Raw genomic sequence first — 12,838 nt, 5'->3', positions numbered from 1 at the left:
GTTATCTGAGTTCACCTGCTGCCAACAGCATTACCGCAAATAAAATAGGCTTCTTAGAGTTCCTGTCATGGCTCAGCAGGTTAAGAACCTGACATAGTATCCATAAGGATGTGGGTTCGATCCCCAGCCTCCTCAGTAGGTTAAGGCTCCAGCGTTGCTGCAAGCTGTGGTGTAGGTGACAGATGCGGCTTGGATCCCACGTGGTTGCTGTGGCTGTGGTGTAGGCTGGCAGCTGCAGCTCCGATTTGACTTCTAGCCTGGGAACTTCTGTATGCTGCTGACGTGGCCATTAAAAAACAAAACAAAAAACGCTCTTTTTTTTCTTTTTTTTTTATAAGACTCTGATTAAGAAATATCTAAGGTATAAAATTTCATTTCCAGCAGCGTCAGTTTTCTGCAACATAAGATCTCTATCAAATATTTCTTTGTCCTTATCCTTTACATCCCTCCTCCCATCTGGACAGAAATATACATTGAGAATATAAGCAAGAGATATGAATGGACTGCGATTGTGAAAGAATCAGCATGCCTTTGGCTAAAGATTTACTACATTCATCCTTGGAAGAGGAAAAGAAAAAACACAAAAAGAAATGACTAGTTCAAAGTCCAAACTCTTGTTTTATGGGTGTGAAATGCCCAGGTTACTACAAGATTGCCATGATTTTCAACCATGCTCAGATGGGTGGTGTTTTTTTTGTTTGTTTGTTTGTTTGTTTTGTATTTTGTCTTTTGTCCTTTTATGGCCACACCCACAGCCTATGGAGGTTCCCAGGCTAGAATCGGAGCTATAGCTGCCAGCCTACGCCAGAGCCACAGCAACGCAGGATCCAAGCCGCATCTGCAACCTACACCACAGCTCACGGCAACACCGAATCTTTAACCCACTGAGCGAAGCCAGGGATCAAACCCGCAACCTCATGGTTCCTAGTCGGATTCGTTAACCAGTGCGCCACGACGGGAACTCCTGGACGAGTGGTTCTTTGTGTAGGTTCTTCAACAGAGTTGTGCCATCCAACAGGAGGAAAGGCCAGGCTCACAGAAGCGTGATCCTTTAGAAGAAAGCAATGCTAATGATCCCCATGACTTCCCCAATTTGGGCGATATTGCAGAAAGCCTCACCAGTTCAATAATTCTAGTTAATCTATCAAGAGAATGTAATTATCTTTGATTTTGCAAGGTATACAACAGTGATCTATTTTGGTGTCCGTCTTTCAATAAAGTTTTGAACGCGGGCAAAATCCAAGAATATCCATTTTCAGAGTCCAGAGACCATGCTTCTTTTCTGCCTGATAAGTGAGCTTGTGCACGGTCACTTCACATTGTTCCTGATTGAAGACCAGGGTTCCAAACACCAGAGGCACAAGTGGCCCTGGTGGCTGGATTGTGGTTGACGTTATATACAGACAGTTTTCTACCAAACCAGTTCCTCTGCTTCTTATCTCACAGTTTCCTGGGGTCCTGAGGATTAGCCAGTCCTCTGGTTCTGGCAGGAGGAGCAGAAGGCAGATTTCAGTGTCCGTTTCACTGATTATTCAGTGGACGTGCTTGGGGACATCCTCAGCCGCCTCCTCTCCACCTGGCAGGTGCCACTGCTCACACACAGGGCTCAGGGGCCCCAGATTCCCCCCAGGTCTGTGCAAAGCGACCATCCCATGAAAACGAAGGGGAGGTTCAGTGAGTCTCTCTGGGCTGCGTTATGTCCTTATTGCGCAGCATCGCCAGGCAGGGGCAAGCCAGGGAGGGACTTTGCCACGTCAGGCAAAAGCAAAATAAAGCAATTTCACGTCCAATTCCTGGGTGTGTGGCACCATCCTGAGCCCCTACATCTTGCTACTTAATACCCACTCCAACTCTGTGAGGCGGATGCTAGCATTGCAGATAAGAAACTGGGTTAGACACAGAGACACTAAGAACTGGTCTGAAATTACATAGGTAGTAAGGAGTTAATCCAGGGTTTGAACCCAAGTCTGCCTGATTCCAAGGTCCATTGGCAGCATTCCCGTGTGACACCGAGTTCTTATTGTAATGACTGATAGTACATTTTACAGTGGGAAAATATGCAGCCATTACAAAAATGCTAAAAATATGGAAGGATGGCCAGTATATTTTTCTTTATTTATATATTAAAAATGCCCATCGGGAACCTGCGGTATGCCAGCCACTGTTCTGGCTGCTCGGGAACACAAATACCCCGGCCTCACGGAGCTTGTAGCAGGGAGGTTCGGCACTAGCCATAAACCAGCGCCAGTGCTGTCCTCTCTGCCTGCAGTCAGTGCACTGGACAAAATGACGTGGAGCTCTGGCCTTGGAGGGGGGGTTTAGCTGGGCTGGCCTGAGAAGCCCTCTCCGAGGAGGTGAGATCTCACTGAGAAGAAGACGGCAGTCATTGTGCGTTTCGGGCAGGGGACAGCAAGGGCAAAGCACACAGAAGGGGGGCGCAGGTGCGTTGCCCGGAGGGGAAGAAGGGAACTGGGGCTCAGGCGTAGTGGGTGGCTTGGGGACAGCAGGGAGCAGGTGGTGGGAGATGTGAGGGGCTGGCAGGGGCCAGGTCACACAGGACCCTGTAAACCGCAGTAAGGAGTTTGGATTTTAATTTTAGTGTCATGGGACACCAGTGCTGTGTTGTAAGTAGGGAAGGGATAGGATCTGGCTGTTTCCTACAGATTGAAATGTAGCCGCTCAGGAAGGGAGGCGGAGAGAAGCACTGAAGACTATAGCAGGTGATGGCTGAAGGAGCACGGCACTCTTCCCTGAAAGCAATTATAGACAAGACACCTGCCTCTGGACCTTGGAATTGACAGAGGGCACATAATAAATGGAGAAGTATTTATTTAAGAGAAACCATTGAACCTCAGGTCAAAACGGTAGGAATTGGATGGTTTTTAGTCTGGGGCTGCTCCTGTCTCCCCTCCATCCATGACAAGCTGGGAAGGCAACAGCACTGCTGCTGGACATGGCTGAACTGGTTTAGGAGGGCAGCAGAGACAGCTCTGTGCGCCAGGGAATTATAGGAAACCGAGGTGATCTTGGTGACACCATCACAGCCTGCCCGCTGGACTGACAGACTGGCCTTAAACTTAACCGGAAAAATCCAGGAAACGAGACAACGATGGGCCCTGATCGGCTCGCGCATGTCGCCGGCAGTCCAGAAGGCCATGCGCATGCTCAGAGCTGCATGAATACCAAGAGAGTCCTTGCTGTCCTGAAGTTCTTGGTCAAATGTGAGGCCTTGCAGAGGACGAAAGAGACATGAGGGGGCCTGGCAGAAAGTAGAAGCTGAGACATACTTGCAAACCACCTGAGAACTGGGACTGGAACCTCCAGCCCACTCAGAGATCCATCAGCAAAATGTGGTAGACTTACCGATGCACGGTGTTTGAGCACAACCTCTAATCAGTCATTGGCTGCTCACGAAGATCTGCTGACACAGGGTAACCCCTAAGAGACAGGCTTAAGACTTAAAAACATAGAATGCTTTAAAAATCTGAGCAAAGACATTAGTGGTCACATGCTTTAGGGTCGACAGACTTTACCCAATGAGTATAGAAAGGCCATTAACTACGTAAGGAACGAACACAACAACCACCAGCAGCCTCCAAGGAATCTTTCTCGAGTTCCTACAGTTTTGTGGTGAATATCCAGTTTTCAACCCAAAATTATGAAATATTCAAAGAAATGGCAAGGTGTGACCTGTACTCAGGAAAAAAGCAGTCACAAGAGGCTGCCTCTGAGTTGGCTAAGATGTTGGATTTAGCACAAAAGACTTCAAAGCCACTGTTATAAATATGTTCAAAGAACTAAAAGAAATGATGTTTAAATGATTAAAATATGGTATGACAAAAATAACTCATCAAACAAGAACAACTGGAGTCTTCATCCATTGGGGGTGAGGCTGGAAAAGTGGTACAGTCACTTTTGAATCAGCGCATCAGTTTCTTAACGTGTGACCCAGCAATTTCACTCCTAGAAATCTGCCAAAGATAAATGAAAACATGTGCCCACACAAACATATGCGGCCCGATGTTCATACGAACGTCATTCATAATGTCCAAAACTGAAAATCATCCAAACGATCATCAGTACATGCATAGTACATAACATGTGGCCTATCTACCCGATGGAGTATAATTCGCAATTAAAAGGAATGAACAATTGGTATATGCAGTAGCATAGCTGAACCTGAAAGACACTGTGGTAAGTGGAAGAAGCCAGGCACCAAAAACCCCTGCATTTTCCGTGATTCCCTTTATTAAATGCCATTAAATAGCATATTTAGAGAGACCCGAACTAAATCAGTGCTTACTGAGGGCAAGGGCATGGATTCATTGTAACCATACAATGGGTTCACTGTACACATACAGGAGCAACTGTGTGGGGGGATGGAGATGTCCTGAAACTAAATTGTGGTTCTGGTCGCATCACTCTAACTTTATAAAAAAGTCGTTTTTTATGCTTACAATAGATGAATTTTGTATCAGATAAATTATACCTTACTAGAAGTGTTAAAACTAAAATAACCTGTTTTATAAAGGCTGACAGAGGCCTGGTCTGGGCAGCCTTTGTCTTAATCCACCACAGATCCTTCTCCCCTGATGAGAGACACCGGGGCAGGCGGGAGGAACTGGACATCAAAATCTAGTCAATGGCAAATAAGCAGATCTTGAAAACCTCTTTATCTTCATAGTTAACGTGTCCCTACCCCCTACCCACGAGATAGGCTGGGACCAGGGACCCTTTGCTAAAGCGCTTGCACCCAGGCAAACACCTCTTGGAGCAGCAAAATACAAATCAACTATATGGGACAAACAATAATTGTGCACATGAGCAGTTGGGTCAACTTATGGACACGATAAAAAAGACCAAAAACCCAACTGCCGCTTTTGAAGAGCCAAGGGCAAGAATGGGCTGTTGGGAGCCAAAGCAGGGTAGTGCGCATGCACAACACCAAAGGGGTGGCCATACCGCCTGAGTCACCCGTCCAGCCTGACCCCTGGGTGCCGCCCAGCCCAGCCCATAAAAGGAACCAGCAAAGGAACCTGTTACTTGTTTTTGCCGCCTCCTGCTCTAGCAGGGGCCCTGAGTAAAGCCTTGTCTGAATTTCCTGTCTGGCCTCTTACTTGATAAGTTCTATTGATTGGAAAGGCCAAGAACCCTGGTCGCTACCACCCAGAGACACCAGAGCAGCTGGAGACATCAATAAGGGGATCTCAACACTCCCTTCTCTCCCACCACGGGGAACCCCTTGTGGTCTGACCTCATGATACCTGCCCCCCACCCCCCCACCCCTGGTCATCAGTCACAGAAAACACAGGAAGCCCCAGTGGCACCAGATAAATGAAGCAGACCAAAATAACCCTCCAAAGTCTCCGAAAACAAACTGCCATTGGAACCACAGCCTACAAAATTAGGTCAAGACCTGCATGCTAAACTAAAACAGTGTGAATGCCTGCTGACATAAAAGAATTACAAAGTGCTCAGAGTCCTAACATAATGAACAAAATGTCCAAGATACTACTTGAAAACCACCCATCACAACAAGAACCAGAAAATCACAACTCGAATGAGGAAAAACAATCAACTGATGCCAACACTGAGATGAATCAGATGTTGGAATTATCTGACAAGGATTTCAAAGCAGCCACCATAAAAATGCTTCGGCAATCAATTACAAGTTCTCTTGAAACAAATGAAAAAATAGAAAATCTCAGCAAAAAGTAGAAATCATAAAAAAGAACCACATGGAAATTATAGAACGGAAAAATAGAACAGCTGAAATAAATAACTCGCTGAATGGGCTTAATAGATTGGAGATGACAGAGGACATAAACTTGGGGACAAAATCATGGAAGCCACCAATTTGGAGCAACAAAGGGAAAATGGACTGAAAAGAAACAGAGCCTAAGGGACCTGTGGGATAATATAATATTCCAATATCTGTATAATCAGTGCCTCGAAAGGATAGGAGATAGGCCGAAAGAGGACTTGAAGGAGTAATGACTAAAAAGTTCTAATTTGGCAAAAAAACCCACAAAGCTGCAGACCCAAGAAGCTGCGTGCATCATCAATAGGAAAAGCAAAGAAAGATGCTAAGGCCCATCATGATTAAACTCTTGAAAAATAAAGACAAAGGGAAAAAAATCTCGAAAGCAACCTGAGAAAAGTGGTGTATTATTTATAGGGGCCTACCTATTCTAAAATGTCTTTCTCATCTGAAACCACAGAGGCTGGATGTGACACAACAGTTTTCAAACGCTGAAAGAAAAGGATTGTCAACAGCAAATCCTATGTCATGTGAAACGATCCTTCAGGAGTGAAGAGAAAATGAAAGCATTTTCAGGCCAAAGAAAACTGAAAGAATTTTTGACTAGCAGACATACCAGTAAATATTGGCTAAAGGAAATTCTTCAAACAGGAAGGTAATGATAAAAGCATGAAATGTGACGCATCAGGAATGAAGAAGGAACAATGGAGAGAGCAGAAGTGTGGGTACACAGAAGAAACTATCCATTTGCTCAGGAGTTTCATAAATCCTTGTTAATAATTAAATATTATAGCACCATCTAATACTCCAAACAATGATAGTTGCAAGTGGGGAGAGTAAAGAGACCTAAACGGAAGGGAGGTGTCTACACTTTAAGTGGTAAGAAGGTGAGAGCAGTAAGTGGTTATAAGGCATATACTTAATACACCAAGCAGCCACTATGGAAACTAATAAACCAAGTGAGATGGTAAAAAAAAAAAAAAAAAAAAAAGTCTAAGCATCTCACAAGAAAGCAAGAAAAGAGGACCAGAGGAATGGGAACTGGAGGGATTAAATAAAGAAAACAAAGAATAAAACAACAAATTCGAGTGCTACTATATTCACGTTGCATGAAATTTAAAGGGTGTAAATATAATAATTAAGAGACAAAGATTAGACCAGTAAATGAAAAAAATATGATACAAATATACACTCTTTACAAAAACTCCACCTTTTCCTAATTTCTTGAGGTAGGAACTTAGGTTATGGATTTGAGACCTGTGCTTATTTCTAATGTAAGCACTGAGGGGCTTAAATTTCCTCATCAGCACTACTTCTCAATGGAAATTCAAGGGCATAAATAAGTTGAAAATGGAAAGATGGTGAAAAGATGGAAAAGGATGTAAGTGGCAAATAACACTTTTGTCTTTTTTTTTTTTTTTTTTTTTTTGCCATTTCTTGGGCCGCTCCCGCAGCACATGGAGGTTCCCTGGCTAGGGGGTGAATTGGAGCTGTAGCTGCTGGGCTAACGCCAGAGCCACAGCAATGCAGGATCCAAGCTTTGTTTGCGACCCACACCACAGCTCACGGCAACGCCGGATCCTTAACCCACTGAGCAAGGCCAGGGATTGAACCCGCAACTTCATGGTTCCTAGTCGGATTCGTTAACCACTGAGCCACGATGGGAACTACGCAAATAACACTTTTAAAACCAGGTGTGGCTATAGGAATATCTGGTTTTAAAGATGTAGGAATATCTGATTTTAAAAATCACTACAAAGAGGGACATTATGTAGTAGCACTCAGGAAAACACTATAGTCCCAAAAGTGTGCATACCCAAAATCAGAGTCTCAAAATACGTAGAGCAAAAAGTAATGGAGCTGAAAATAGAAATAGGCAAGTCCATAGTTATAGTTGGGGGCTTGAAAGCCTCCTCTCTCAGCAGCAGATAGAACTACCAACACAGAAAATCAGCAAAGGTATAAAAGATTTGATCAGTGCTATCAACCACCAGGATCGAATTGACATCTATAGAAGATTCCATCCAACAACAACAGAATGTACTCTTCCCCCCAAGCATACGGAGAGGAAAAGGCTGTAGGACAGATAAGACAATAGTGGCAAAGAGTAAAGTGGAAGGAATCACTCCACCTGATAATCAGGCTGACTCTGTGGCTACAGTAATCAAGACAGCGTAGTATCAGTGGAGGGACAGACACATTGGCCAATGGAAGAAAGAATCCAGAACGAGACACAAATACGCTCAGTTGCTTTTAACAAATGTACGAGGAGAGTTTGATGGAGGGATAGCCTTCTCAACAAGTAGTGCTGGAGGAGCTGGACATCCACAGGCAAAAAGCAATGACAACCAAAAGCTTCACCTAAACCTCGTACTTTTTAAAATTGAAGTACAGTTGATTTACAATGTTGTATTAATTTCTGCTATATAATAGAATGATTCAGTTATACATATATATGTTCTTTTTTAATATTCTTTTCCCTTATGGTTTATTGCAGGATATTGAATAAGTTCCCTGTGTTATACAGCAGGACCTTGTTGGTTTTCCATGCTATATATAATAGCTTACATCTGCTAACCCCAACCCTTCACTCCATCTCTCTCTCCTTCCCCTTGGCAACCACAAGTCTGTTTTCTATGTCTATGAGTCTGTTTCTTCAACCTCATACTTTTTACAAAAATTAACACAAAATGGATCGCATTACCTTTAAGAATGGAAAACATAAAACCACAAAAGCTTTAGAAAAAACATAGGAGAGGAGTTCCCGTCATGGCGCGGAGGAAACAAATCCGACTAGGAACAAGAGGTTCGATCCCTGGCCCCTCGCTCAGTGGGTTAAGGATCCGGTGTGGCCATGAGCTGTGGTGTAGGTCGCAGACGTGGCTCCGTTCTGGTGCTGCTGTGGCTGTGGTGTAGGCCGGCGGCTACAGCTCCGATTAGACCCCTAGCCTAGGCTCCTCCATAGGCCACCGATATGGCCCTAAAAAGAAAAAAAAAAAAAGATTGAGACATTTCACTAAAGTAGATATACAAATGGCAAATAAGCACATGAAAAGAGGTCCAACATCATTAGCCATCAGGGAAATACAAATTAACACCAAAAGGAAACGATATTGCACATCTATCAGAATGGCTAAAATAAACAACAGTGACAACACCAAATGATGGCAGGATTCTGAGAAACTGAATCACTTTTGCAAGCAAAATGGTACAGCCAGTTTGGAAACTAGTTATACAGAGTCTTTCAAAACTAAACATGGCGATTATCATATAACCCACCAAGGGCACCCATGGTCATTTATTTCAGAGAAATAGAAATTGATGTTCACACAAAAACCTGTACACACATGTTCATAGCATCTTTATTCTTAACAGACAAAAACTAGGAACAGCTCAGGTGTCCTTCAACAAGTGAATGTTAAAGAAATGGTGGCCTATCTATACCATGGAATACTACTCAGTAGTGAAAAGTAATAAACTATTGAAACACGCAACTTCAGTATTTTGACTTTAGTGATGGATACACAAACCTACCCAGGAGGAAAAACAGGTCCGGCACTAAATATGGCACACCCACAAAGGGAAGCATTAAAACCAGGGAAATCAGAGTAAGACTGGTGGATTATATTCATGTCAGGGTCTGGTTGTGCTATTATACTGTACTTTTGTAACATGTTGCTATTTGGGTAAACTGGGCAAAATGAACAAGCAATCTCTTTGTGTTTCTTACAACTGCATGGAATCTTCAGTTATCCCAATAAGAATTTCAGTTAAACATTAACGCAAAAGTCTGGAGAAGAGCTGAGGAAGATGGACTTGGGTGATAATGGAGGTCCTGCCGGGGGTGTTATTCAATGAAAAGAAACAAGGTGTAGGATGGATTCTGCAGTGTGTTCCCATTTAGGATTTAAAAGGATGCATGTATATACACAGTTGCGTATCAATGTCAAAACTTCCTGGAAAGAGACACAGGAAATTGTTGAAATAGTGGCCACTGGAAGGTCTAGCATGGGAGGAGACCCTCTTTTCAAAATAGGCCCTTTGTGGTACTTTAATTTTCTTTTAATTACATGCCCATATTGCTTGTGTTAATTTATACTAAAAATACCTAGAGACTAAAATATCTTACATAAAATGTAAAAATTGGTGTTTTAAATAGGATTTTTTTTTTTTTTTTTTTTTGCTCCTTAGGGCTGCACTTTCAGCATATGGAGGTTCCTAGGCTAGGGGTTGAATTGGAGCTGAAGCTACTTGCCCACACCACAGCCGCAGCAATGCAGTATCCAAGCTGCGTCTGTGACCTACACCACAGCTCAGTGCTGGATCCTTAACCCACTGAGCGAGGCCAGGGATCGAACCCACCACCTCATGGATGCTAGTCAGATTCATTAACTGCTGAGCCGGGACAGGAATTCTTAAAATAGGACTTTTTATATTCAGTGCTGTCATAATTATTACAGAGAATCTGGGGGAAATCTCACAGAGGGCAGACAAACTTGTTAGTTTTTGTTTTTTGTTTTTGTTTTTGTTTTTTTGTCTTTTTAGGGCTGTACCCGCGGCATATGGAAGTTCCCAGGCTAGGGGTTGAATTGGAGCTGCAGCTGCCGGTCTACACCACAGCCACAGCCACAGCCACGCCGGATCCGAGCTGCGTATGTGACTGACACCACAGCTCACGATAACGCCAGATCCTTAACCCACTGAGCGAGGCCAGGGATCAAACCCGCAACCTCATGGTTCCTAGTCGGATTCATTTCCACTGTGCCACTACGGGAACTCCCAAACTTATTAGTTTTTTTGGAGGAAGAAGCTTTCATTGAAAAATGATTGCCATTGCTCTGATACTCCTGAACTCCCAAACTCCAGCCCAGAGCCATTTGCAGAGGAAGCTATCACAGGGGAATGGGATGAGTTGTAGTATCAGCTTCATGGTAGTTGAAAAAAAAAAAAAAGATTCCTGAAGGCACTATACTTTGATGTCTAGCTGTATGGGAGAAATGAATTCTTTGTGCTAGTGTTCTGCCATTTGTCCTGATCATTCTGATCACTGATCACATTTAAGTCTGTTCATAAACACTGGCATGTATAATTTAAACGTTGTTATCCTCCTAAGGCTCACTTGCAAATATCAACAATGTTGGCAATAGTTGGTGTCTAATATTTCCTACGGTCCACCCGCGGGGAAGAGAGGAAGGAGCGGGTGAGCAGATTATAATCAATCAGCTGGGCCTGATTCTGGGCGCATCAGAACTCCTGAAAAGGCTGATCCATTCTTACTAAATGAGGAACAGCTAGGGAACAAGTCTACAGTACAATTAATTGACGTATAAATCCTCTGAGACCTTTTGAGCTAAATGTAAGCCTCAGCCACATCCAGAGGCAAGACTGCACAAACAACAGGATCTGCGTAAACAGCAAAGGTCATGGGTCATACTTAGGTTACCTTTGGGCCAATGTGATTTTGAAAATGTTTTTTGACCCTGGTGGAAGATCTCTGAAAAATCACTACTCCACCGCAACATTTTCATCATAAAACAGATCTGCTTATCCCCTTATTTTTATTGTTACATCCTGCTTTATGTCTTAGGAAGGAGTTGACAAGCAGCTGTTTAGAACAGCTGGAGCAGCTTTTAAAACAAATACTCTAGGCCTTTGGCAGAACATGAGGGCTGGGAGGCATCACTTTGCGCTGGCAGTGAAGGATCTCGGATAACTTTTGAGTTTGAGTAACGAGTTGGATGCTGCTGCTGGTGAAGTGAATAAAATATTTAAAGAAGAAATGTCACTTGTCATACACACACCTGTTTGGAAAATGGAAGAGGAGCTATACTTCAACCATTTTTCTATGAAGCAGCAAAATCTTGATACCAAAATCTTGCAAGATGATTGAAGGGAACTGCCAACCCATATGCTTTGTGTGTATAGATGCAAAAATCCTTAACAAAATATTAAGTTGAAACCAGCAGTATATTAGAAGAATAAAGGGAAAAAGGGGGAAAGTATGACCATTTCAATCGAGTAAGAAGATTTGGACACAGTCCAACACCTGTTCATGTCAATAACAACAACGCCACTTCAGCAGAAACTTCCTTCACATGAAAAAACTAGCAGATGCAAGAAGGTAAAAATAAAGGTATAACAATTAGAAAGGAAAATTTTAAGGCATCTGTATTTGCGTAAAACATGATTGTTTATGTAGAAAATTCCAAGGAATCTACAAAATAATTATTCATACTAATAAGTGAATCTATCAAGCTGACATGACTGAATTTATAAAAAGAGAAGTATGTATTTATAGTAACATTAGGAAAAATACTAAGCAAACAGTTCTATTCATGGTAGCATCAAAAACATAACAATTTAGGGGAAAAATGACAGACATACATGATATCTACGTTGAAAAGCACAAAAATTGTTGGATAAAGACTAAATATGGAGTTCCCGCTGTGGCACAGTGGGTTAAGTATCAGATGGCAGGTGTTGGGTCGCTGTGGAGGAGTGGGTTTGATCCCTGGCCCGGCACAGTGGGTTGTTGCAACTGTGAATCAGATTCAACCCCTAGCCTGGGAACTTCATATGCCATGGGTGTGGCTATGAAGTCATTTTATTTATTTATTTGTTTTTGCTTTTAGGGCTGCACTTGAGGCACATGGAGGTTCCCAGGCTAGCTGTGACCTACACCGCAGTTCACAGCAATGCTGGATCCTTAACCCACTGAGCAAGGCCAGGGATCAAACCCGCATCCTCATGGATAAGTGGGTTTGTTACCACTGAGCTGCATCAGGAATTCTTATAAAAAATTTTTTTAAAGACTATATATTATTAAACTGTTCATTCTCCCCAAATTAATTGCTAGATTCGTATAATAAGACAAGAATCCTGGGAAGTGCTTTTGTAAAAATTGACAAACGGTTTCTAAAAATTTCCCCATCTTTATTGAGGTATGATTGAGAAAAATTGTGTGTATTTAAGGTGTATGACTTTGTATTTTGATATATATCCTATATTGTGAAATAATAGCCAAAATCAAGCTAATTAACGTATTACCTCACACAGTTACCCTTTTCTTTCTTCCTT

General features: G+C 42.7%; 1 pseudogene; it reads left to right on the top strand.

The window, feature by feature from the left end:
- Positions 1–525: 525 nt before the first annotated feature.
- LOC125118129 (40S ribosomal protein S27-like) lies at positions 526–1,071 on the top strand (annotated as a pseudogene).
- The last annotated feature ends 11,767 nt before the right edge of the window (positions 1,072–12,838 follow it).

Source organism: Phacochoerus africanus, chromosome X (genome assembly GCF_016906955.1).
Source record: "Phacochoerus africanus isolate WHEZ1 chromosome X, ROS_Pafr_v1, whole genome shotgun sequence".
Classification (NCBI taxonomy): domain Eukaryota; kingdom Metazoa; phylum Chordata; class Mammalia; order Artiodactyla; family Suidae; genus Phacochoerus; species Phacochoerus africanus.
Note: the sequence above shows the minus strand (reverse complement) of the source record. Positions and strands in the feature narration are given on the sequence as shown.